Here is a 27,497-nt window from a genome sequence, read left to right on the forward strand (position 1 = left end):
TTTTCTAAAAACTGTGAAGCAGGCAAAATCAAGCCACTGTAATTGCAATCTCTAGAAGCCTCCTCGTCCAATAGCTTTACAACACTAAAACCGAGCATTACCCACCTATTCAGATCCCTGAACTGTTTTTGGATCTCCCCGTTATCTGAGTGCAGGCAGAGGATCCCAGAGGTGCTCGTCAAGAGCTGTTGGCCATAACCAGCCACTCAGCAAAGCCATGTCCTTCCATACTATGAGAATCAGTATTAGGCTTTGACTTCTAGCACCAGTTCAGATTCCAGTTTTGTTGGGTACAGAGAGCATTAAAAGATGTTACTGGTCTAAGTATCAATGACTTTGAGGGGAAGGAGACATCTCTTGGAAACCAAGATCCCTTCTCAGTACAAACAAGACGCAAGCTGCAGAAATACCAGCCGGGATTTATGGCTTCGCAGCTGTGGGGACCTGGGCTGTGACTTGTGTCTGTATTGCAAGCGGGGTAAACTGCTACAAGGCATGGGAAGGTTTTTATTTGGAACTGACGGATTCAGTCATCTCAGGTAGAAGTTAATTGGTAGTTTTTCTGAGTCCGCCACAACCCACTTCTTCAGATTCATGATACAGCACAGAAATGCCAAGGCATAAATTCTGTGCCTGCCTCCTCTTCCCCTGCGCATGTTATATCCAGGTCAGCTCTTCCCCCAGAGGTTCTCCCCTTCAGTGGTGTAGACTCAGGGGCTAAAATCTTACGTGGAATCTACTCATCATCCAAATGCATTCGCCTCGCCGATTGAGCAGAGCCTTCTTTGAGCACGTAGGCTGACGGACAGGTAGAGGAGAACGTTTCACAGCTTGGTGTCTTCGCTCCGTAGCTGGTATATTATTTCACAGGGTTTTATCACAGCACTACAACAGGTGCAAGTCATAGCTTTCTGTCAAGGAATTTCATCTAGTGCAAAGCATAATGTCTTGGCAATAGGCAAAACTCTTTCTGGGGAATATTTTATAGCATGCACATGGAAAGGCATCAAGAGAGTAAACACCAATTAGGGAAAAGGCTAAGAACACTGTTAACCCCTAAGGTTCCAAGTAATCGTCACCAAAGTCTATTTATTCAACCGTGGAATTTGTGTACAACCACAGGGGATATAAAATGGAATTGAAATCCCAGAAAGGGCTTGACTACGGCTCCAACATAACAAGGCACAGCTACATTGTTCTTTCTAGCAAAGGCCCCGTGAATCACGCAGCGGCCGCAGCATTTCGGTGCGTGACACTGCTGAGTGTCTTGCTAGATTTCTCTTTGCCTTTTTAAATTAACTCACAGTGAATTCTGTGTGCTGAGCCTGCTCGCAGAACAATGGCACATCTTCAGAACTAAGGGCTGCTCAAAGAGGAGAAATGTGGAGCTCGTAACCTGCCCCTGCAAGCATGGGCGACTGAGAACCCGCGGTAAATCTCCAGTCCTTCACCACCAGTCGGAGAACCCTGGGAGAGCGCACAGACAGATGCATTGAACAGGAAGGGCAAAATGAGAAAGCCAAAAGCCTCCACTCTGTGGCAGTGCTGGGTATGGTGAGGGCATCTCACCCTTGAGGAGGGAAAACATCTTGTCTTTTTAGCGAAGAAAAGTGGACAGAAACGGTCAGTCTCTTGCTAGTGACCTCCTAGAACCTCTGTACCTCAAGCGGTAAGACTTCAGAGCTGGGACCTGCGCCAGCCTCCCCCTGCCCGGCAAACGGGAGAGGGAACAGGGGATGCTCTGCAGGAAACAGGACACCAGCCTGACCCTCCAGGTCCTCACCTTGGAGGTAACCACGCAGAGCCCGGCAGAGACCTAAAGACACCCAAAATGAACAAGGCAGCTTTGGAGAAGAAAAATGAAGAACACAGTGAGCTTCTAATGTCCATCTTACAACAGCACCAAGTTTTTTCTTGCTCTGCCTCCACAAAAAGCTTCGACACTGAGAGCAGGGTTCCCACCAGGGCAGACTGCAGCTCCTTCCCCACACAGCAGCCTCAGGCATGTCAAATGGCAGCTTCTGCAGGACCCGTTTTGATCCCTTAGGCAGTGCTTGGGACACAGGCAGGCCGTGGTCATGCTCAGGCCATGGAAGGAGGTGAGTCTTGCCAGGGCTGGTAGAGCCCAGAGCTATGGTCCAGCAGCTTCCCAGCAGGTTACCTCCACACTGTGTCTCCATCTCACTCCCCAGGGGTGGTAGGAAAGGGCAGACAGTGTCAGTCTGGGGACAGCATCGTGCCAGCGTTGCTGCACAGCTCTCGGATCAGGTGTCTGCCAGCTCTGCGCTCTGGCAGAGGACACGGGCTGTCTGCAAACAACCCAGAGCTGTAAACAAGTGCAAGCATTTGCATAGCAGCAAAACATGGACACTCTAGACTCTTGTTGACTTTGTTTTTACACCGTTGCACTACTCATTTTAAGCTTCTGAATTTTTTAATGTCTACTGTTGATTCAAAAGTTTGCATGTTTTCCATATCTGTTAAAGTGTTGATGTCTACACTTTCCAAGTCTCTTTGTTTCTATTATATTCTATTAGAATAAAGTTTTTAATGAAAATCTGAAAACAAAAATGCCATGAAAGCACACTTCCTAACCATGGAAACACTTTTCTCAACCGCAAAAATGGGTACGATATGTGTAAACTGTAAAGCAATATTCCCTGGAAGTCTTGGGGTTTGGACTTACTTACGCAATATTATAAAACATTAAATATCACCAGGTTCAATCTGAATACAATTTTTCTCCGAATACAATTTCTCCGAACACAATTTTTTCTCCGAAATCACTAACCTTCCTATTTCTGTCCGTACAGTATTTCCTTATGCAATGTTTTATGACCCGTTTCTTGAAAATACAGTTGGATACCAAGATGCATCCCATTAATTATTTATCCATGAAGGTTCTTCCATTTTCAATAAGTATTCTTATTTCTAGTTTCTTTTTCTCTGCACAATCAGTAACACGAAGGCAAGTTTAACGCGATCTTATTGAAAACAATACATTTCTCCTAGATATATGCTGAGCCACAAACACATCTCTTTTAGTTCATTACCTTCCGTGGAGACCTACCAGCACTTCGTTTGATCCGGAGAAAGACAGGGAGAAGAGGAAGCGGTGGGGCAGTCTGCGGGCTGTGAAGTGTTAACCAGTGACATCATTGCTCACAGCTGAGGACTGCTGTTGGCAGAATCAGCTGCTTCCAAACCGGTGTGCTTAAAAAGCCAGTTTACAGGCTGCCCTGTAGCTTTTGGGGAAGGTGGAGGGGGGAAAGAAATAAGAGGTTTTATAGTGCTTCAGCTGCCTTTGATCCTGTGGTTTAGGGTGTGTTTGCTAAAGAAATCAATTTCTTTTGATTTAAAACAAAAAGTAGGGTTAAACTCATGCCTGATGTAACTCTTATGGAGTTACACTAGTGATTAATATTTTAGGGCAGTGGTGCAAGCTATTTTAGGTGCTGTGCTTTCTTTCAAGCACCTTTGAATGTATATACGAAATTCAAGGGTACCATAAACTAAACAATATTAGGAGTTGTAAATACAGTCTGTGAAAACGGCGTAAGAATCTAGTAACACAAAAAAGGTGTTTTAGTCAGGAAAGAATCTCATAGAGTTCAGGATAGAAAGATGTCACCAACACTGGGAAGGCCTTTTTCATAAGGATAACAGGAAAAAAATTAGAAAAGGCACAGATGATGGGATGCTGGTTTTATGACTCTGGAAAACATCCAGAATCTAAGTTGAGGAATATATTGAGCTTTCTTTTCTACGTAGATGGATCCCTGTGAAGTGTAACCTATACCCCTGTTGCTTTGTGCTCAATGGATTTCCAAGGGGACTCTTTGGAAAGAGCACGAGATTATTTGCTGGACTCAAAGCAGATTTCCAATTTGAGAGGTGTCTAGATGAAACATGAGGGAAGCGCTTCTAAACTGGATGCTCTCCTGATGTTAAGGAAATACCTTTTAAATAGCGCACCTTTCCTCCAATACTAATTTTTTGCCCCTGCAATACTAATCTTTTACTCAGAGAAGCATCCCTTAGAGACTATTGCTGTTTTTACAAATCGTTTTATTGTATTTCCGCGGGGTTTAATAGGTGAAGCTGCTATAGGTTGTGTAATGCAGTGCACCTGAAGGATATTGAAAAGCCAAATCACTTCTTTTCTTATCTCTTCGCTGTATCAAATTAGACAACTGAAAAGATTCCTCTTTCCATGAGTATTAAAAATGTGATGTTTGGTGTTCTGATGGTATAACTTTTTAGAAATGCAATTTTGTAAAATACATATAATTAGAACCAGCAGTATTCTTTTGGAAGAGAAATAGCTCTGGGTAGAGTTCTTTAGAAAAACCAATCTGTATTCACCAGCAATTCCAAAGAATTTTTTCAATCTAGCAACTTTTTCAAGCAATAAATCATCATTACTTTATATTACTTTACATAGAGAGATAACTTATACTCTGGCTGATCGACAACTTTCTTATTCAGCCTTTGACATCAATTATCTATTATCTATTCTTCTGTCAATATCTGCTGTCTAAATCTCATGCAAAAGAATTACACCTTTAGAGAGGAAAAAGTGCCTTTACTAACTATCCAACATTTGAATGACTACATTTATTCAGTGTTCAATAGGACTGGGCAAATAATTTAATCAGCACAAAGCCACCCCAAATTTCTTGGAGTTAATGAGTTTTTTCAAGTCAAAACGTGAACATCTTTACTATTCCCTTGGCAAGCAGGGTCCCTGGAGCATCTCTGACATGCATCTCCCCCCAGGGTGCTTTGCAGGGGAAGAAATCATAGAATCGTGGAGTAGTTTAGGTTGGAAGGGACATTTAAAGGCCATCTGGTCCAACCACCCTGCAGCAAGCAGGGACATCTCCAACTAGATGAGGTTTCTCAGAGCCCCGTCCAACCTGACCTTGAATGTTTCCAGGGATGGGGCATCGACCACCTCTCTGGGCAACCTGGGCCAGTGTTTCACCATCCTCAGCACAAAAAATGTCTTCCTTGTGTCTAGTCGGAATCTTCCCTCTTTTAGTTTAAAACTGTTACCCCTTGCCCTATTGCTTCAAGCCCTGTGAAAAAGTTTGTCCCCAATAGCTTGCGTGATGTTATGCTTGCAAAGAATCCTGTATTTAGACATTGTTTTGGCCCAAAGTCTTTTCGGAAAAGAAAAGCATCAAAGTGTTCAAGCGATCCTGGACACAGGACGAGCGGGGCAAAGGGGGAGATGAGCATCCACAGCCCACTGCCACGGCTGTACACGGCTCACCCCACGCACAGCCTGAGCACCTGGGGACTGAGCACCAGCCAAGGACGTGCTGGGAGACCTCCGAACGGCACCAGGTTTAGGCCAACTCTCAAATGCTCTCCTTGAGCCAGTTATCCTGGGCTGGACCAGAGGTTCCATCTGTACTTTGCTCTAGGCTTGCACGGACAGTTAGAAACGGCAATAGGACATCCCAGGCAGAGTTACCATATAGTGGGATTGCAACTTTTTATACACAGCTCCTGATTTCTAGAAGGGGATATGGTTCAACAAAATAATCAAGGAAAACCACTTCATTAATGGACAAGCTCATTCACTAATAAGGCAATTGTGGGATGGGCCGAAGTAACACTATGGGAGCAGTTCAGGTCTGTTGAGCATATAATATGCATTTAAGAGGACCTACTAATCACATCTCTTCCTAATCTTCCAAAGAGCTTTCCAGTCTTTAGAACATTAATAACGTTGCACAGTGAAAGAGGGCACACATTTAAGGTGGAGCTGAAGCTTGTACTCAACTCGAATTTTCTAACATCTTTTTTTCTGAAAGACTTTTTTTAAAAAAAAATTAATGGCTTTTTTTTGGTTAAAAAAAAATGGAAATAGCATCAATGTCTCTATTCCACTTTTCTTAAATGTCCACAGACCTGGCTGAGATGCTTCAAGTGCTCAGCACCAGTTTTACTTTTGTCAGGGAAACAAAAAACTGCCGGCAAATTCCCAGTTAAAGCAGCCGCCACTCCTCATGGCTTTTTCTTTAGGCTGACACTAGCTCAGGTCAGAGTGTCCCAGCTTTGTCATTGTGTGTTTTAAAGCATAATTCAATCATAATTTTCTCTAGTGTCATTGTTTCCACTTTATTTTCCAGCATTGTTATTTGAACACAGTGACGTGCTTCCATAAATCTGGAAGGACAGAAATTGGCAGCTTGGATTTTGCCCGAATGTCTTATAAAATAACAGCAGTAAAGGTGAAAGTAATCAAAAGCCTAGGCACGCACCACGGCAAATGTTGAAGTAGGATACATTAGGACTTCTTGGCAGCCTTTCAAAGAAGGGCCGTTGTGATTTGTAGCCAAAGACAGGTCTATCCTTTAAAGTTATTTTGGTTCTCACCCGGGGTGTCCAAACGGCTGTCCTGCAGACTGGGAGCTCCGTTCTGCACTCTGGTGATGTTCTCCGTCGTGCAGCAGAGGGAGAAGGCGCTTTTGAGCTACTTTTCCATTGTGTCCAGCTGTGACCACTGAGTCCAACCAAAAAGCTGACAAGATGGAAAACAGCAGGAAAAAGTTCTCCTGGGCTCTGGGGCACTCATTATATTCCCCATCTGCAGTGGCTGGGGGCACCAAGCACCGTGCTGCCCATCCTCCTGCCCTGCATCCTGCCGCTCCAGGCAAATCCTCATCTGTGCCCAATTTTGGACATCTTTCTGAGGCAGCCCCTGCCAGAAGTTAGGTTTTTCCCTGGTTTATGCATGAAGCTGATGTAATCTTTGCATTTCTCAAGACACTAGTAAAGATGGTATTGATGCTAATAAAAGACCATTGGGAATTCTTTCCCTGTGGATGGGATACGCATCTACTGTCAACTCTCGTTTCACAAGGGCCACAGCAAGTTTTCGCTGCTGACCAGCCTCGCATTCAGACCATACATTAACCAACATCTTACACTGGTCTGTTCTCTGTGTGCTATACGTATTTATATGAAGAGAAAGTATAAAGTTTCGTAGGAAAGAACTCTTTCTCCTTTGTCTGCAGCAACTATGAGCTGGTGCCCTGGTCTTCACTGAGTCCTTCAGGTGCTAATGAGTAAAAATGCTAATAGATAACATCTAAAGCTCAAATTTTATTGGAATTGTGGCAACTGCCTTCAAAACGCTTGCCAGAATTTCGGAAAGACCCTCCCTCCCCTCCAGCCTTTACAATGTCCAGACTTTGAGAGAGGAAACCCCATCAATTGCTGTGCCAATGTCCAGGTTCTTGCTCCTGTACCTCCCATGGCAGGTTAGATCTACATTTTACGTTGCTGTCAAACATTCTGCAGTTTTCCGGAGACGCTTGTTCCACAGCTTTGGAGAATTTTTAATAAAGATTTTTACTAAATTTAATACAGGATATTTACTAATAAGACAGTATCGTAATCTCTGTACTATCTTGTTTGATAGTACGTTTGGCTTAGTATGCACAATCCAAGCATTTTAAAGCTACACTATGTTAGTTTGTTGTCTTTGGTCACCACAGCTCAAAAGGGTCAGAAGACCCAGTGCTGGACTGGTTTCTACTCCTTGTGCGTTACTCAGTTAAAAGCTGAGATTCTGAGTGAGAATTAGCAGGAGGGTGGATTTCCTCGCAAGCGCTGCAATTACAGAATACAGACGCGGACTTACACACCTCTCTGTCCTATCTCAGTGGTTTGCTTCTTAAAATCTCCCAGTAGCCACGAACAGAGGAGCCCATCCTTGAGACTGAACGCTGTCCTGTTTCCACAACAGCAGCCGGATCCTGAGATGAATAGCTGGGACTTAAAGCTCTTTCAGAAAATGAAAAACCCTGTCAATTCTAATATTTGCTACCAGCTCAGGAATCACATTCTGTAATGTTTTTTCAGTGCTTTTAGCTCCCAGTCCTTCAAGGAAGGTTTGTGTTTCACAAAGACAAAGACACTCTAAAAGAGAAAGAGTTCCTCACAAAGCAAGCCGGATTGTGGTTTGGTGGGTGACGGCTTCATTTCTTTCACGTTTTTTTCTTCTAAATATTGGCCTGATTGTAATGTCCAAGTCAAGAAAAGGCAAAAATAATCTCAGCCCCTGGGAATAAGATTAGTGGTTGTTTACCTGTGAGTTTTCTCCTAATGGACGGCAGGAATGAAAAGCTTCGTTGTTCAAAGGCAGATAAATAAAACCCCATATGCTGTAGACATTGAGAGAGTATATGTATCTATACGCTATACAGAACTCTGCCATTAGCTAATAATAGCATTAACAGTTCAGAAGTAAAAAAAAAAAAAAAAGTCTTTAATACTTAGTCTTAGCAGCTGATAATGTAAAATAGGGTGGCATTTGGAAGCATAGGATGATGCCAGTCCCTGGGGAGAGAAAGGTGTTAACTTCTAATAGCTTTTCAGTAATAGCCAAGCATCTGCAGTCCCCCATAAAAAAGGGTTTTTAAAAATTAATAGAGCTGAATGTGCTTCACACTGAGGAGAATGCCAGATTAATAAGCGCATTAAGGACCGCTTTGGATTGGAAATAATTATGGAAGATGACAAGGAGCAGAGGTGGCATTGGTGGTGCTTTCAGGAATGCATTTTAAAAAGCAGTTTAAAGAGCCTTCAGATGTTGGTATTATCCTGCGTGACCAAATTAAGAGCAAATGAGAAAAGTTTATCTGGCATTTTGGAGTATTGAAAGGGCTTAGTGTTATAAATTATACAGTATGAGGATAGGCAGTGGTGAGTAAATTCATGTTAAACATTATTGGCAGTTTAAATAGCAACTGCTTTATAAAGCACTAAATATTTTAATTTGGAAGTAAAAGTATATTCACTCCCCTTCCAAAAATGCGTGTTTGACTTATTTATTTGCCAGCACAATCATTAGACATTTTCTCGGTGATGAATTGGTGTATATTGTTCCCAATAGGCTGTTGTAAATGTAGAATAATGGAGATGGGTTATAGGTTTAGAATTGATTTAGAGCTTTCCTGATGAAAAAGTTGAAAGCCACAGTGACATCTTAATCTTTAGCTGCAGGCTAGGCTGTACGCGTTCAAGGCTATTTCCAAATGGCTCGAGTGTTTATCAATATTTAATCGTCTTGTTTCAGCTCCTTTTTTACTACTTGCTCTTTCAGCCCTTACAGGACAGATATCTTCACACCATGTTTCTTGGCATTATTGATAGAAACCAAATCAGGCTGGGTTTCTCGATGACGTTAATACAAACCAAGGCTTCCAAGTTTTAAAGTCTATGTGATTGTCTGACAGAGCAAGGCCTTTGTGCACACAGTAGAGCTGTTGGGTGTTTCTCTGAAGGGTAGTAAGTACAAAGACTGTCATCCGCAAACCACGCAAGGCGGGCCACGATGTTTCCGCAGCAAATAAAGCAACAACAAAGTGCTATTTCATGTCTGCGTAATGATCAGTTTCCCTAAATACAAAAATACTAATGAAAAAAAAAGAAAAGCTTTTACGTGAAGACAAAAGCCCGTGCAGACTTCCAAATTGTTTTTAAGAGTTTTCCTTCTTAGTCTAAACGTGTGTTGCTTTTTTCTTTTACCCGATTAAGTGTTTGCAAGAAGTTACAAAGAGGAATGCCATTAATATCCAATTTCCTAATAATTACTTTCAGAAAAAGCAAGACTAATATTGAAATATCTTCTAGGTGAGTGATACTTGTAAAAAGGCAAACCCCACAATTATAGCAGCATCTTCCATTAAACAGTTCTAAGTACTGTATATGCAACATGCTGGAGACTCATTATTTCAAATCCAACTTCTCAAAGATTTATTTTTCTTTTGAAACAATTTCTGACAGCTTTTGATCTTCTAAACTGAAAAAAATCAAAGAAATCTGTTTCTCTGGCATATTAATAGCAAAGGAATTTCTGGATGCTGCAAAGTAGGAACTGAATATAATAGCATCTCAGTTTTATTCATCTTCAAAGAAAACCAAATATATTTTTGAGACTAAAAAAATAGGATACCCTACAGATTTTGAAGGGATGGGATAAACCTCTTTTCACAAGAAAAGATGACAAGAAATTCATCTTGAAGGACGTTCACTATGCCTCTGTCCATTTAATACATTTACAAGCCAGCTGCCGTGAGTTAATCTGGCTTTTACATCTGAAGCAAAATTATTTTATAATTTGGGGCTCATATGCCTAAGAGATTTTTTCTTTTCCCAAATTCTTTGGGTATTGTAGATCAACCTGCCAGCAGACGTGGCACTGGTGTACGCTCTTGCCTAAAATTCATGCAAGGGGTTCATTAAAAATCCTTTTGTAAAAGTTATATATAGGAATCTTAAAATCTTTCACTCGTGGCTTCCTCACTCCAATTTTTTGCAGGTGTAAAAATGACATAATTAATAACAATTGATTAGGCAACTATCAAGATGTGTGTGTTGTATGTTCACATGTATATCTATATTACTACAAGAAAACTAATACACAGTCAAACCCTTAAGAAAGAAATACTTTAAAACCCCCGTCTTACAAAGCTTCATAAATTTTGGTAATCTCACAGAGTTTTTCTTGTACAGCTGACTGGTCAAAATATTATTTTTTCCTTAATACCATTCTGCTAGCTGAGTAGGTCCAAAAGAGTCATCACACGGAGTCATGAGCTTAGCTATGGCTGCCATAGGAAGTTCCAATCCTGAGAGTATTGTGTTACTTACAGTGCCAAGCTTGTCACCAGGAGGTCAAAGTGATGTCTCAAAGAAGTGGCTGGCCATTAAAAATCAGGAGGGTATGCTAGTTTCCAAAGATAAATTATACCAAAAAAAAAAAAGATAATATAGACTATAGACAGTGAAGGCAAGTTAGATAACGCAAAGAAACCAGCAACCGTGATAGGGCTGAAAAACTCCTGCTATGGAAACTGCCTGATTACGCGTCCTAGGTAATGCAATGAAAATCTTAACACGTGCATGTCATTAGCATCCAGAAAAGAACAAAATGAGGAATTATGCGTGTTAATGTACATGAATCAAATTGTAAAACCTGCAGCCAATCTGATAGTCCAGAGGATTTTATGTGTATTATCCAATTGAACGGCATATCTTCCTATGTTTAATAGAGGCAATTCATGGACGGCATAAATGCTGCTTTTCAAAACACCTGATAGTTTTGATTTTATCTCAAATAACGGAAAGAAACAAACCTTGATAGAAATGCTTAGCTAGCATAAATTGCCATCATTTAGTTATCTATGGCAAATTGCGCCAGGTGAGATTCAAAGGGTTCCAAAGATGCCACTGTCTCTGCATGATTAGGCTTGAAGTCACAGTAGAGGTTATCACAGTAAAATGATGACATTTGAAAGGTCATGTTTTAAGAAGAAAATAAAGGAAAACAGACGTTATAAAAATCACATTTAAGGGAAAAAAAACAACAAACATTTGACTCTGCATGAAATGGATTCCAAATTCACACAAACAACTACCAGTGACGCTTCCTCCTGTCTTATTTTTCCCCAGAAAGCCTCTTTCTAAACATCAGGTTTACAAAAAACCCACAGTATCTTATGGCAGCCACCTGTACTGCACCATAACCATTGAATCGGGCACTTCTACATGAGTAATTCTCACACTTGTTTGCTGGGTTTCATTACAGAAAGAAAAGTTACTTCTTATAAACCCTGAAGCACATAAGCATGGGATGGTATAAAAACATTGCTACCTTCAATCCAAAGATCTGAAGCACTGAAATTTCTATTGGAAATTAAGGAAAGATTACAGAAATTCATGTGAGAACATATATTAGCAATGGTTGCTGTAGAATAGCTCTGAATTTCCACGAGTTACCCAACATGATTAAAATAAAGAGGAACTAGACTGTCAAGTCTTGACCTAATGCAGATGTTTTGAAATATTTTGAGATTATAGTTTCACAGCTTTTGTCAGGCAGCTGCAGTAAATAGATTTAAATTTTTGTCTGAGTTTAGAGTTGGGATTTCTGTTTGGAGCTTCTCCTGTCTTCACCACAATTTATCTCTCTATGCAGGGTGAGTAACAATCATTGTTAAATAAATTAGTGCCTTGAAAGTTCACACAGTTCTAAAGCTGTAAAATGCCTCCCAAAACTTGGCTTAAAAGGAAGAAATCAATACAAAAAAGTGAGACCTAGTCTACCAAGAGTTTGAATACAGTCTTCAACAAGATTTTTGGTAGATTCCTCAGCAACAAGCTATTCACTCTACGGTCTTCATTTTCTAATTCATCTGGAAGAACTATTCTCTGTGCTGACACAATTTATTAACTGGAATTCTGTGATTAGAAGAATGTGACAGGGAGGATCCCCTACAAATCAACAAGGCTTTATAAATGTAGCAACCGTTTATGAAATCTAGAAAGTCACTATAAGATGTCTACTCCTCATAAAAAGACAGGAAAGTTGGAGATTTATGGACTATTAAAGCTCACCTCATATCGGGAAATACTGGTAAATAACCTGCTTTGAAATTGCATAAATTAGTAGTTGTATACATGCTATTTGATGGTAAACCATCAAAATTTTACAAAATATAGAAACTCGGTCAACATAATTTCATACAATTATTTCTAAATGCTAACACAGAGAAACTAGTTTTCTTGACCCTACCTTAAACTTAATTTATTTGTAAATTCTTTGGAGCTGGACTGTCTGCTCCTCTGTCTTTGAATAAAGCCTAATGTGATTTTTATTTGGTTTGCAGTCATAACCACCGTGTTAACAAGAATAAAAGATTTCAAAACTTCTCTAATAATATTTTGTGAAAGTATTAGAAGAGGTGGCATCAGGCTCAAGGTATATATCCCAATCATAAATAAGCACCTCCACATTTCCAGTGTGAATGTAAGGCGTAGATTCTTGGCATAAAGGGAAATAAGGAGGTAGTAATAGTTTTTGTTAAGTTTTAAATAACTGACCAAAAATTTAAAATTTGACTGTTGTAGTCCACACCTATTGTTCAAAATTAGAGAGGTTAAAAATGAGTGTTCCAACCTTTGAAGTCACACTTGCTTCAATAGAAGAGAGACAGTTGTTCTTTGCATATAACATTTCAGATGATGAACTCTATGCTATAAAGAAACTGCAGGGATTTTTAACTCCACTTGAGGAAGCATATGTTCCTGTAAAATCATAGTTTATAACTCTGAAATCCTCTATACCACCTAAAATATGTTGAGACGCACAATCAAATGTATACTCTTCAACAATCGTATAAGAGGAGCTAGACAAAAAAGGGGGAGAAAGATAACGAAGTTATTCCTGTGACTACTTAGCCTCTTCAGATCTGCAGCTGTACGTCAATAATACCTGTGTGGAGGATATGAAAAAGTTCAGGCACTGAATAAACTTCAGCTTAGACTTCAAAATCTACACCACTAGAAGTTTTGTCTTAATATTCCACCTAAGTACTCTGTGTGGTTTTGCTTTATATAGGAGTATAAAATAGTACTCACAGTATTTTCTAAATGGCACTGAAAAAATAAGTAGCTATTCTCCCTCTTTTTTTTTTTTGTTGCAACAGAGTAGTTTCCACAAGGAATGTGCATAACTGCCCGAAGGGAGGTATAGAAGAATTTGAGAATCTTGTCTGTTTCCTTTAGTTTTCAACTGGCGTCTGCCTACAGTAAAATTGACAACTCCATCTGAAGGACCTACCCTGAACTGGAAAATTATCTGGTTTTAATACAGTTCTTTTGAATTTTATGAAATTACTGTCGAGTAAATAGCTGCCACTTAAAAAAGCTCTTATGGGATCTTGCTAACATGGACTAAAGCGAGATAGTTTCTGGTAAAATTAAATCTCTCCCACCTTTGGGCCAACATTCCTGTCCAAAACGGATACACCAGGGTGTTAAATGAATGCAAATGTTCATTGACAGATGGACTGAAATAAGGGGAAACTTTGCTGTATCTTCAGGGATGAGAACAATGTTACAAGTTGGCCAAGAAGTAATTAGGGATAGAACCATATTTCTGACAGCAGCAAAGAAAATGAAGAGCAGTTGTGTTTTCATGTCACTGTGTCTCTGTCTGTGTGTGTGCGTGTGTTTTGGACCTGGACTCTGGGTTAAAAATACCCAAAAGGGGAGGATGCCAGAGGCGATCATAACTTCTGCTGACTCTGAGTCCCTCACACCTGCAGCCTCCTCTAGCTCCCCAACAGTCTGGCCCAGCACTGAGATCCCCAAACTCCTCTTAGCCCCAAATCCGATGTTTTTCAATTCTCCCGCCTCCGAGCCCTAAAGAACTCCATTTCAGAAGAGTTACCTTTCTCCTCACTAACGCACACTTTTACCCCGATCTCCTTAAATGTATAAAACTTTAACTTCTTTCTAAATTGATACTACCCTGACCAGAAAAGCATTAGGCAAAGCTCTGAAGGTAAGAAAGGAAAACATACCCAGGAACAGGCAGGTGGTTCCAGGCAAGGGACAGGAAAAATTGTAATAGCTAAATCACAGAATCATAGAATCATAGAATGTGTTGGGTTGGAAGGGACCTTTAAAGGTCATCTAGTCCAACGCCCCTGCAGTAAGCAGGGACATCTTTGACTAGATCAGGCTGCTCAGAGCCTCATCAAGCCTTGCCTTGAACGTCTCTAGGTATGGGGCCTCCACCACCTCCCTGGGCAACCTGTTCCAGTGCCTCACGAACCCGCATTGTAAAAATCCAGTCAGTGTCTTCTCTCTGCTGTGATTCTTCCCATGTCATGACCCATGTCAGTAATACTCTAAAACCAGTCAATGGAAATGAAATTTCTGGATGAATGCCTTGCCCACAGAAAGCCCAGAAGCAGATGTAATACTGTGTGAATGCAGTATGGGAAGCGACCACACAGGATGCACATAAGTATTCCTGCGTTTACCACTGGGAAAATCTTCAAGGAGGTCTCCACCAGCTCCCTGCTAATGGAGGAGCTGTCAGGAAATTGCAGGGAAGAAAGGAGCATGGTCTAGAGAGGGAAGCGTGAGAGGGACTGGTGGGTCAGTACCAGCAGACATGTCCTCTACCATTTTTCCATTCTTCACACCACCAGCTCCTTCAGCCCTGCTGAACAAGACAGCCTCACAATTAGATCTAAAGCGATCTACCTAAAACTACAGCAATTCCACATGAATAACAAGGACCTGTGCTCCATGGCTTTTCATCTGCGTCCCTAAGAGTTGAAGGGACTTCTGCCGAGGGGTTTGAGAATGGAGACAGCTCAGCATGGAAGGGTCCAAAAGACTCCATATCTAGAGAAACCCTACGGCACTGGTGATCTCCTAAGCTACTCAGAAGTCTGCCTGAAAATTTCCAAATATTTCCAAAAGCCGCATGAAGTTCTCAGCTGGGTGGGAAGCCAAGACAAGCAAGGCCAGATGCGAGTGCATTAGCAGCTTCCTGCTTCTGTTGCTGTCCTCTCCTTGCCAGGCTCAGATGCTCATGGAGCATCTGGGTGTTTGTAACACTTAAATGCTATTAATTCTGGCCATTCACACTGTTTTCAGGCTGGCACTGATGTGGCGTGGGGAAGAATAGGATACTCCCTTTGCACCGATGTTGTATTGGCCATTGCATAATAATATTTTACAACAGTATTACCAGTTTTCCACCAGTCACGTGTTTCCTCTTCCAGACTGGCTGCTGCTTCAGGTGTGGCGGTGGGTCTGTAACTTTAGAGGGAAACTGCGAAGCCTGAGCTCAAACACAACTGCAAGGTGACAAAATGCTTCAGTACCATTCAGCAATGACGAGCTGACAACACACGCTGAGTATGGAGAGGAGGTGACGTCTGTACCACTCGCTCTCCCAGAAAGAAACTAAAAGCAAACCGATAGCAGACCTGGAAAAGGGACAGGGTAGATATAGCCCAAGTTCAGGTGAAATTAATTCAGACTAAGTCGTTAATGATTTTGTGCCTGGTGTTACAAAGCCTTCCTGCAGTCTGATGAACATCTTTACTAGCTTGAATCATTTCAAAGACAAAAGAGCTTTAAGTCAGCGAGCGAACAATGAAAGAGGAAAGTATCTATTTGTCCGCTTAAGTGAATGCTGTAATCTTTAAAGTGTCTTCTCATTCGAGTTACCATACTGCTGAAGCCAGAAAACTTTGCTTTGTCACAGAAGACTTGTTTGTACCTGCAAGGAAAAACAGACTGTCGGCAAAACTGAATGGAAAGTCAGGCAAGAAACCTGGTTTAATACCTCCCTCAGACAACGCCACTCTCACTGGGTTCAGAAAATAGATCGAGATGTTCAAAATAAGCTTCTACCTTGCAGTGAGACAAGTCTACTGTTGCTGTTGCTGTCACCAACTTGCTTGTATGTGTGACGAGCATTTCAAAGTGAGGTGCTGGACGGTGTTTTGTCACTGCTTACCAAGCTGGTGGTGGTCGGAGCAGGTGTCAGTGCACTTAAGGTCACAAGGAAATTACGTGAAGTATGGAAAGTGCATCAAGGTTTACATAGATGGTGCACATTCAGTGACAGAAAGTTGGAAGTTTGCTAACTTGATAGGACACTTCTCCAAAGCAGCTCATAAAGACCACAGGAAACATTACAGTAGTCACCTGGAAGCTCTGGCAGCCAACGTGAAGAGCATCCTGGGTGATTTTATCAGAGCTTTACCAGCAGAGTCATGTCTATGTTGAGATTCATGCCATGAAATGATTGGCAAACATGTGAGTAATGGTTATCAGGAGCAAAGCACTTGCTTAGTGCTTTGAACTCCAAAAATTTATTTCATGATGATCCATTTGAACATCATCTTGAAATCTGAACGTGGCTTTGCTGGATTGTTTTCTCTCTGGTTGTTTTCACGACTAAATGATTTCAGCTTCCATTTGCAAGTAAATGGTTTTGAATATGCATGCTAAAACTAAGATCTCATTAAAAAAAAACAGTTTTGAACATAAATGAGAGTTGTCCTTCATCATTTTTTGGCTCATAGTGATATGTAGAGTGAAGCAGAGGAGCACTTCTTAGTGGTCAAATGTCATTTTCTCTAACGCTTTCCTGAAGGGAGTGCAGAGAGTGTGATTAGATAAGAAATGGCAGCGCTGCTCTGGTTTCAACCTGGCTGCTATGGAGGAACACCAAACTGCTTGAATTACCCAGCAAAGGTGACCTGGTGCTGGAATTCAGGCAAGACCCTCCTTCCAGATTACAGGAAAAAAGGAAGAAAGAGAACCCTGATTTGCAGGGAGTACATTATATTCTTGATGCCGTTCTATGGCTGTAGACTTTTGTGAAGCTGGGTTTTCAGTTTAGTGTTAGTGAAAATACACTGTCATTATAAAATAGATGTAAAAAGAGATCTCTGTTTAAAAGTAAGTAATATTTCCCCGGCTTCCATATGCCTAAGGAATGACAAAACACTAAAAGCTCCGAAAAGCTTTTGTCAGATGTAGAACTTTTCCTGGAATAGGTCCACGTGTTTTGAAGGCTTTATTAAGAGAAGGACTTCTGATCAGCATCAAGGCTCACAAAGCTTCCGCGACAATGCTGCTTTTTCTAGCTTTTGGAGATTAAGACATTGACCTTAGTACATCCACCTGAGAAAAAAGACCTAGTTAGTCTCATCTCTACATATCGTTACATTTCGTTCATGTTTGAAAAGCATGCCAAATGCTTCGTTTCTAAAGCTCCAGGGAAGGAGATGCTGCAAGAGGCAAGAGACACAGGGACCTGAAGCAAAACTCCTAAACTTCGAGAATTTTCCAGTCGGGAGCAGGATCTCATGCTTCTCTTCCCTTTCGTTTGTTACCCCAGTTTTTGTTATTTGCAGACTTGTAACCAATGAAAATATGAAGAAATACTTTCCAAAGATTTAATTAAAAACTTCTACTCTCTAGTCACTTAGGCTGTCATTTAATTCACATTAACTGTAATTTTGAGGCAAAACAGAACACAGATTTTTTTCTTCATATTTGGAAGCTTAATAAACCAGGTACTAAAGGAAATATTCTGTCCCCTGTTTTAAATAAATTGTTAAGGAACAATGTTATCCTGAAACCCGAACGCTCACATTAAAGGGGAGAGCAAATTTCATTACGTGATCCATCTATTTATTTTAATCTGCTCATTCTTGAAAAAATGAACGAGAATTTAAACACACACAGCAGTTTTACAAGGAGCAACTTTTTTTCTAATTATGTATTCTTTACTATTAATCAGTGCTACAATTTCCTGTGACATTTAACACAGACACAAGCTATTTTCATTCCAAAAGTTAGCAGTTCGCTGTATCACTATACACATGGCACAAGCATTGCAAATGTAAATAAACGTAGGCGTCTGGGTTTTAACCACCGCTCTCAGAGAAACGTCTTTTTTAATGTGGTATAACTTGCAATCATGCTGAATGTCATCACAGCTTTTGAGAGCGGGCAAGTTTTCATGCAAACTTAATTTTTCACAGAAAAAAAAAGTCCTGGCATTTGTGCAAAAATAATGAAGCCCCCAAAAGAGGAAAGAGGGGAATGTGGCTAATAATCCTATTTATGTTCTTATGCACTACATTTCATTTACCAGAAATAGCATGACTAAATTCTAATAAATAAATATACTAATTGGCCATTGGAAATGCAAATTTCAACGACAATCTTTAATGCAGTATAATAAAACCCATTACAAGCGCCAGCTTTGTAGATGCTTTGATTGTAAATAAGAGATTAGTTTTAAATTCAGATGTGCTGAACAGGTTGGCATAATTTCAGGTAGCAGTGGATTTAGGCTGCTTGCCAATCTGTGGGAAGACCAGATATATTAATACCTGCACTGTTTCCACTCTCATATATTCAGTCTGAGTATTTGTTATTTGCTACATTAAATTATATCGGGTGGCAGTCATAAATAGGGCTTTTGTCTTCCAGTTTCTCGCAGATCACTTTTCTTAGTTTTAGCAGATTTCATGGGGCCATATTGTCTCAGAGCTTGTTTCACTTTTCCATCTCTTGTCCAAATAACCTATCTTGATGACCACAGGATGACACCTTCTCTCTGAAAATGAAAACCTAATGTGCCATTTCCCCTGCAGCTGGGATATTGCAAACACGTGCCTTCGCCATCCTTTGTTTTCTCTTTTCGTGGCATCGTCCACCCCAATCCCCATGAAACCAACGAGCAAATTTCCCCCTTGACAAATCTGCAGATGGTCTCAACTATCCTAGCTGCATGCCAGTTTACATTGGCCAAAGGTCTAGTCCTTGCCTGACGTGACTTAAATTACCACTGAGAAAGGATGTGTGTGTGACATCACTTGAGTAGACAGAGATCTTGGTGCTACACCGTGCAAGTCAGTAAAAGTTTTGGTCCCAGTGCCGGCAGGAGAAAATCACACCTGCATTTTTGATAGAGTCACAACAATGTGATTTATACTAATGTTCCTCACTAAACCTGACTGATTTTAAGACTTTTATCCTTCTAGACTGTATTTATGTGGGTCCAAACTTTTACCCAAGCCTCCCTGGGAGAAGAATATCTTACAAAGGAGTTAGCAAAAAGTATCTTATTAGCCTGAACAGTGCTGCCCTCATGACAGTTATCAGATGGTATCAGAGTCCTTTGAGCTTTCCTAGGCTCAGCCACTTCCCTTCCGAAGATGAAGAATTCAACTGACACTTTGGTAAATATAATTGAGTTTTGCAAGCCACACCTTTCAGAATTTAGAAAGAAGGTGACAGCCTAAACTCTAAATCACGGTTGTATCTATTTTATTTGTTTCTATCTCAGCATTAGAAAAAAAAATAACAAAATTGCCACTGACTCCAAACCACCAGGCTGAGTGGAGCTGGTCAATGTGACTACATGCTGCTATTACTGGTTTCCTCTCCAATCCCCTCACCTTAATTATTGTCTCACATACTCACTTGTTGCATCCTGCCTTAAATTAATTGTAAATTCTTTGGTACTGGGAGTGTTTCCAGTTCTGCTTTAGCACACCCCCAAGCACAGCAGTCTGAGCAGGACCTGAGGGACTTTTGTAACAGGAATAATTAGTACTGAAATTGGGATGCTTTGGCCTGAAGGGGAAAAGCCACAACAGGGAAATTGATTGAGGTGTCTAAAATGAAGTTTGTTTTCCTAAAAAGTAGCCTGAGTGGCATCTCCGAGTGATGATATAACACAGTGACAGATCTTTTTGATACCCCAAGTAAGCACAGTACCTGAGGTACACATCTTTGACATGTGGTGCAAACGCTCTGGGGCAAGCCATCCCTTCTTGTCCTCAGGAGCAGACAGTTACCTTCTCTACCTTGAATTTTCCCTCGCATTCCTTGACGACATATAGTTTCCTCAGGAATTTTCATGGCAAAGTCCCAGCAAAAGTCTGGGCACCTTGAGAAAATCCCAGTCTGTGCAACCAGTATTTTCCTTCTCTCTACGTGGAAAGGACAGTCGACCTTCCACAGCACCCTACGATGTGTAAGAAACACCCTTTTAGCAACATTTTGAGAGTATCCGTGTCATTTTTTTCATAGGGAAGAACGGTAACTTTTAACTGGTTTGTGTTAAACTCAGGAGCCCACGGGATCCAAAGGACAGGCTCCTGTTTTACAGACCTTAGATCTTTGCGTTTAATGCTCTTATCATAACCCATTGCAGACTGATCAACACTCCTGCATTTTTTATAAACCGAATACTGTGTGAAGTGGTCGTATAGTTTAGTTAATCACCTAGATCTCCCTGCGGGCCATTTTTCATTCTGCAGCATTGTCGTTAGCAATCCAAAGATCTTTATGCAATTTCATCAATTATTTATGGAAAGAGTACTTAACTGTAGTACGACAGATCCAGAGACCAAAATTCATCACTCGTGAAAGGAAGCCAAGCTGTAGGTACTTCACTGAAGACCTGGCTCCTTACGCCACTGCTGCATTTGACTGCCAGCTTTGAATATGCTGAACTGTTATTGATAAATTATCTTAATGATTGTTTTTAGCTAAAACAATCATTTGCAAATTTCCTGAATACACGCGCACGCAAAATTGCCCCGAGGTTTTACATTTTGATCTTGTATTTCTCATATCCTGTTGAATGCCCTACATAAATTATTCATTTCTAGCCTCGCTATGTCCCTTTCTCTTAGTTATGACTTGCTGATGCCAAAGAACAAAATGTGATTCGGCCCTCCGGTGCATGAAGAGGGCCCATTGGGGCTGGCGTTAGTCCACTCCCTGTCATTGCAACCTGCTGGGTTTGCGCGAATACTTTAGCTTTGGGGCTAAAACAGTTAAACTAGCTATTTCCAAGGCAGTACCATATTAATGATCATAAAACACACTTCCCAACTCTGTCCCAAGAGACCTTTTCAAAGTTGTTTTATGAGAGACTAGGGAGATCTATTAATGAGTGAAGTAATTGTTACCTGTGGGCACAGATTTAGAACGACTTCATGCTTCAGATTCCAAAAGCATAAATGTCTTTGTTACAACCATGTTGTGTGCAGCAAACAAAAGGGATGCTCCCAGAATCAGAGATATGGATGTTAGGCTGCACAATACGTATTTTTTTTTCACATTCAGGAAAAAATCACTCAGATAAACAGAAGATTTGGTATCATAAGCTCTTGTAACAAAAAAAAAAAAAATCAAAACAATAAGTGGAGTAATTTTCCATAAAATGAGCATGATGAAATCTACAACGTGTTGTTTATTTACACGCATACGCCAAATTAAACTACATTTCCTGTTTAATTTACAGTATTAACTGAAGGCACAACATCGGATCCTGATACCGCTGTGCTAATTCAGGATATGCTCACTTCTGTTTTATTTCCAATATTTAGTCCTTAATGTAATCTTGTGTTTTAACCTGGCATATTTGTATAGTTACACAGGTATTCTTGAGATGATATTACAGAATTGTAGTATAATCTGTGTCGATGTAGCCTTTTTTGCACAAGGCCAGCAGCAAACAAGAGACTCAAACCCTCGAATGGCCACGTGGCCGTCTCGCGCGATGATCTTATCGGTTCTTTGGGATTCCTTAATGAGTTCAGTAGTGCCTCTGCTCCATCGCTGGGCAGACTAGAGGACAGGGAGGGGTATCAGGCCTGCGGACAGTGTGGCTTGTACTATTTGAGTTCTCCATTTTCCACAGTCCTTAGGGAGCAAATAGAACTTCAAGGTGGCCTTGAAGCTGCTGTTACTCCAGGAGCCAGTCAAGGCCCTGAATATACTGAGAAGCTGTGAAGCACAGAGGTAGCTCAGAGGTATGTGAGCCAGGATCTGGTCCTCAAAGTCACATAAAGGGAGGAAAAAAAACCAGATTGACAAGAATTCTTGCTTTCAGTATAGGTCTTCTCTGTGTTTGGGGGGTGCTACTGAAATTGCGTGACTATCATGAAATGATGTGACAGTTATGACAAGCACTTGTATGCACATGCATGCAAAAATTATCTTTTGCAGATTCCTCCCTCGTGAGTGTGAAAATGAGACATCTCTCATTGTCTGTGAGAAGCGGCATCACCACTCCACCCAAACTTCTCCACAGTCCCTCGACAATCCATGGTCTCATTTCCTCCGTCACCGCACTCACTCTTTTCCCCACAGTTCAGTTGAACTTCTCACTCTCCAACTACTCGTTCTTGAAGGACTTCAGTGCCAAGTACCCCAACCACCTGTGATCTTTTACTCAAAATCAGTCTATTCCTGTGCGTCACCTCTTAGCCCGTTACACTGGCGCTGCACTATAATGCCTGAAAGCTCTGGAGACCAGCAGCTATGCAGCACTATGTAGGTGGGAGCAAACTTCACATCTAAAGGAGCCGTACTGTTTACTCTACAAGCGTATGTTGTTTGTGTCCCCAGATTGTAAGCAGATACCATTTTATAACTGTTTTTTCATGCCATTATAGGCCAATAAAACAGTTAAACATGCACGATAAGGCCAAGGCACTGGATGCACAGCAAAAGAGAAGATTCAGAGTGTGAATTCTTTCAAAGACATAACAAATGTTATGTTTGCTCCTCTGCCCCTGCTGCCCCAAATCCCCCAGCAGCCGTGAGATGATGAAGGAAGGGGAAGGAAGCACCTGGCTCCATGAGCCCACCATTGTGCCCCTCAAGAAGAGCTTTTGGGACCTCTGCTGTGCTCCCTTGGAGGATAAACTCAGGTATCAACTTCTCCAGCGAGCAGTGGCCCTTGCATGGGGGGCAGGCAAACTTGAGCAAACCGAGTGGGGAAATGGGTATTTGCGGAGCAGAAAAACATTTTTTTGCAAGTCATTTTCTCTATTCCCTCTTGGTTTCACTTCAGCTGCTTGTGGGTCTGTAATTGTCCCTCCTCGAGAGCCAGTTTTATCTTCTGGCGGCTTGAACAGTTTAATCATCATTCAAAAGCCATTACGGTGGGTTTCATCACCTCCAGGCACACATGGCCATTACACTCCTTCTGGGGTATCCAGTGGGCAGAACACAAGGAGATGAGTCAGGAAGGAAAAGCTCTTATTTCAGACTCAATGCCTTCAGAAGTTAGTGATGAAGATCTAAAAAGGTTTAAAAAATATCTGCAAGTGTCACGGCTTAAGGTTCATTATAGAATACATTTAAAGGGCTGGAGAGCTCTGGGTACCTGCTTGCAAGTACTCAATGGTTACAGTAGTCAAGACAGGTAGGGAGGTCATTTAAAGTGTAGCTTAATGCAATCAAAAAGAACAAAAAATTTCTAGTCACAAAGGGAAGACGACTAAAATAACACTCAGAAAACTGATATAATGGATATCAGAATCTCACGCAAAGCAGCAAGAAAGGTAATTACGAGATTCATGTCATACAGGAAACACATGGTCTAAATTTTCATTTTTGATAGAGCTCAACTCCTCTGTGAGATTCTACCCCAACGGTGGTGTTTTGCTGCTCTGTGGATTTCTGATGAGTTAATGTAAGACGAGGTCAGGGCTTATGGCCAGGCACGCGACAAACATAAAAGATTTTCTCAGTGTTCTTGAATACAAAACGCACCTTGAGTAAATGAATCCTTCACACATCCTTAGTGTGAAGCCACTGAAATCAGCTATTGTGCAATAAGTCACTTTGATTTTACCATCTACAGTTGTGCAACTGACATTCAACTGACCTAAACGGCATCTCATCTGCCTAGCTATTTCACTTGCTGGATTTTCCTTCGTCAAACAGCATTTCTTACTTTTGTTGTGGAGTTTGCCTTCTATACCCCAAAAAAAATCATGTAAAGATATACCCCGGATCCAGCTGGGCCCCATATATCTGTTTACTGAAAGTGTGAAATTATGCAAGCCCTGATAAAACTGCTCCTGTGGCTGGATTTTGGAGTCTTCAGAGATGCAGAGCACAGTGAGCACTTGGGCAAGGCTGGCAATCCTTTTAAAGGAGAACCGCCACCTATACTATGAGACAATCTTTAAAGCATTTTCTTTCCTGAAGTCATAGATTATCACTTACGTGCTTTTGTAAACCCCATTACAGATTTAGCTGCAGCTTGAGTACCTAAATGGGATAAAAATATAACCTCGCCTCTTCCATCTTTTTATTTTATATTCCTTGTTTTGGATTTATATCACTACCACTTGTCTCAAATAGGAATGAAACTTTTGGGTTGTTTTGGTTTTTTTTTTTCTGCTGAAAGGTATGAATTCCTGAATGGTAATTTAGCATGTACACTTCAGGGAAACACTGCATGACTTTTCATATGATTTGCATTAACCTTTCATTAAAAATGAGCATGATTTGGATCCTACTGCATAAGAGCAGCGGAAGGCAAATGATAGTCTCCAGAAACTGGAACCTTTTTTTTATCTAAATGGAGAGACTGAGAATTGCTTTGTTATTTGAAAATTTCTCCTTTCTTTTCATATGTTAAGAATACTAAGGTAGCTGTTGGGAGTAACAGAAAAAAGCTGGGGATCTGTATCTGCTTGGAGTCATAGGGAGTGAGCTGGGCAGGGGCCCTCGCTGCTCACATCTAATAAAACATCCAAGATGCTAGGGGAAGGGTTAAGTTTTAGACCTGATCCATTTGAACCAGTTTGCCCATCGGCCTGCGGACAATCAGGAGTACGGAGCTAGAAGATACGTTCTTGCCTGTTGGACTCAACACCAGCATCACTGGCTAAAATCTACAATATTCTCACGCAGAAATCCAGAGTAAATACGGGATATTGGTCCCTGCTGGCCTTAAAATCTATGAATATATGTCCAGTATAGCCACTTCCAAATGAAGATCATCTACCATGCAATTTTCAGAGAGATTGGAGCCATGGCAAGGGTGGGACAAGAATAGCATCAAATAAAGGCAAATATTCCTGAAATCTGCATGCTATTATTTCTGCCCAGAAAAAGGGTCTGCAGGTCCAGGATGGTGGTAGTGGGAAAGAACATCTGGCGGCTGGAAGGTAACCAGAAATAAGGAACATATGGAAAAGGGGCTGTGGAGAGGCGGGGATGGGGTTGTTTCCAATACCCTGTGTCATAATGCCTAACCCCAGATTTAGTAGGGGCCACTGCGCAGGTTTGTGTGGTGTTTGCCAGTGCTTTGTGTAGCATTACTGTTGCTTTGTTTTGTTTCTAGGGAGAATTACAATCTGTTACTCTATTAAATACGATTTTCGTACGTGTGTAGAGATGCGTGTGTTTCTCTTCTGCTTTAAAGCATGGTTTTCAGATTCAGAAATAATTTTCAGATTCAGACAGGGTGGAAGAGCCAAGGAAACGTGAATTGTTTGTCTACATTATCTGGGAACTACATGACTTGCTGTTTCCTAGGGAAAGCTCTATAATTTGATTGCAGATCTATATTTAAATGTGGGAGAGAGTCTAAAGGGGACCTGACACCTCCACTGTAAAAACTCAGATAATACAGACTTCAGGAGTTTAGAGTTCAAGGTTATTTACATATTGATGTTTTCCAGCAGTGGTGCAAGCAATCTAACAGCACAGAATTCGCTACCAAATGACTGTTTGGTTTGGGTTGGGGGGTTTTCAACTCTCATTTAAGTGCGAATTCCTAGATATCTGAATTTACAAAAGCAGGTCCACTGGATTTCCATTTGCATATTTTTGGCAGCAGTCCACCTCATTAATGCAGGAGAGAATCAGCCAATATTATAAGAAAAACACATATGACACTCAAGGGAATTAGAAATATATTGTTAATTTGACGGAGTGCTAATAGGCCCCCTAATGTCGCCAGTTTTTCCTAGCAGTTGTCTGCAATGTTTATTTCTTGTTGGACCAACAAAATCCTGGTTCATATTATAGACACGAGCTCCGCGGTGATGGTGGCTCTTTAAGAGAGATGTGCTCTCCAGCGGGCTCTCAGCATTTAGTACTCCTCTACATTTTAATCAAAGAAAAGTCTCGAAGTCAAAGGATGGAGGAAATCAAACTCTAACTTAAATCTCTCGTGTAAAAGTAGATATTATTTTTGAATGATGCCTCCTGAGAAACTTTTCATTGACCTCTAAAGCAGAAAGGCTGCAATGGAGCGGTTATCAGGTTTAACTTGTGTGACCCACAGCTGAAATCATTGTAGACTAGTGGCTAGAGGGAGATTAAATTCAGAATGTCCTGTAAGCTGAAAGAAATATGAATCTAAGCAGCGCTCTTTAAGAAGCATTAAAGAGTGTGTATAGAAACTTAAAATTCCTCTGTGTTAAGTTACTTGGTATTCCTTGGCCGTTCCTCATAGATTTATAAAGGACTACACCATTATTTTTGACCTTTTACTGCTAAGGGCCAGGAGGTTACAAGTTTTGCTCTAGTAATTACCTATCAGTCTAACGAAGTAACCTTAATTAGTGGGATTTTTTCATTCCGTATATAGGAATGGGGCACGGTGTGAACGCATGCTATTATGATTTAACACCTTGCTCGGATCTCATGTACATCCTTTGTCTTCCGCTGTCACCACTGTAATTAGGCAGCAGAGGCGCAATATATTCAGGTTTTTGTCAATACCTGCCCAAAGCTCTAAATACATGTGTGATAGCAATGAAGGCTAATATGCAAAGAAAAGCTATAATGACCATTGGAGACACCCACGCCCCATTTAGTTCGCTGTAGTGAGCTCACCCTGGTGCACGTGCTCCGTTCGTGTGATCACTCTGGTTTCATCGAGATGGACTATTGCTTAGAAAGAGTGGGCTTTTGTCTTTCATTTTAGTGCAAATCTGTTTCACCTTCCCTCAGCCTGGCTTTTGATTAGGACAGGTTCAGGAGTGCTGCAGGCATCACTAGCATCTCGCGGTCTGTGGATTTTCAGTTCGATTCGCACTGATTAGTCAACTTCATTATGTATAAATCCCAAGCAGGGAATCCCGTGCCTCTCCGTACCATGCTTTCCTCACTCCCTCTCTACCTCCAGTGCACCAGGACTTGAGAAAACACCTTCTCACTGAACTCTAGGGAGAATGTTTTCCATCTTTCCCTGTCTGGGAATCGCATACACCCGGTTATTTTGTGTAAAGGTCACAGGAAAAAATGAAATTAATCTGTGCAACTAAGTATCACTAGAAATACTCATTAGATAAAGGATTGGTTGACAC

This window comes from Chroicocephalus ridibundus, chromosome 6 (assembly GCF_963924245.1).
Source record: "Chroicocephalus ridibundus chromosome 6, bChrRid1.1, whole genome shotgun sequence".
NCBI classification, from domain to species: Eukaryota; Metazoa; Chordata; class Aves; order Charadriiformes; family Laridae; genus Chroicocephalus; species Chroicocephalus ridibundus.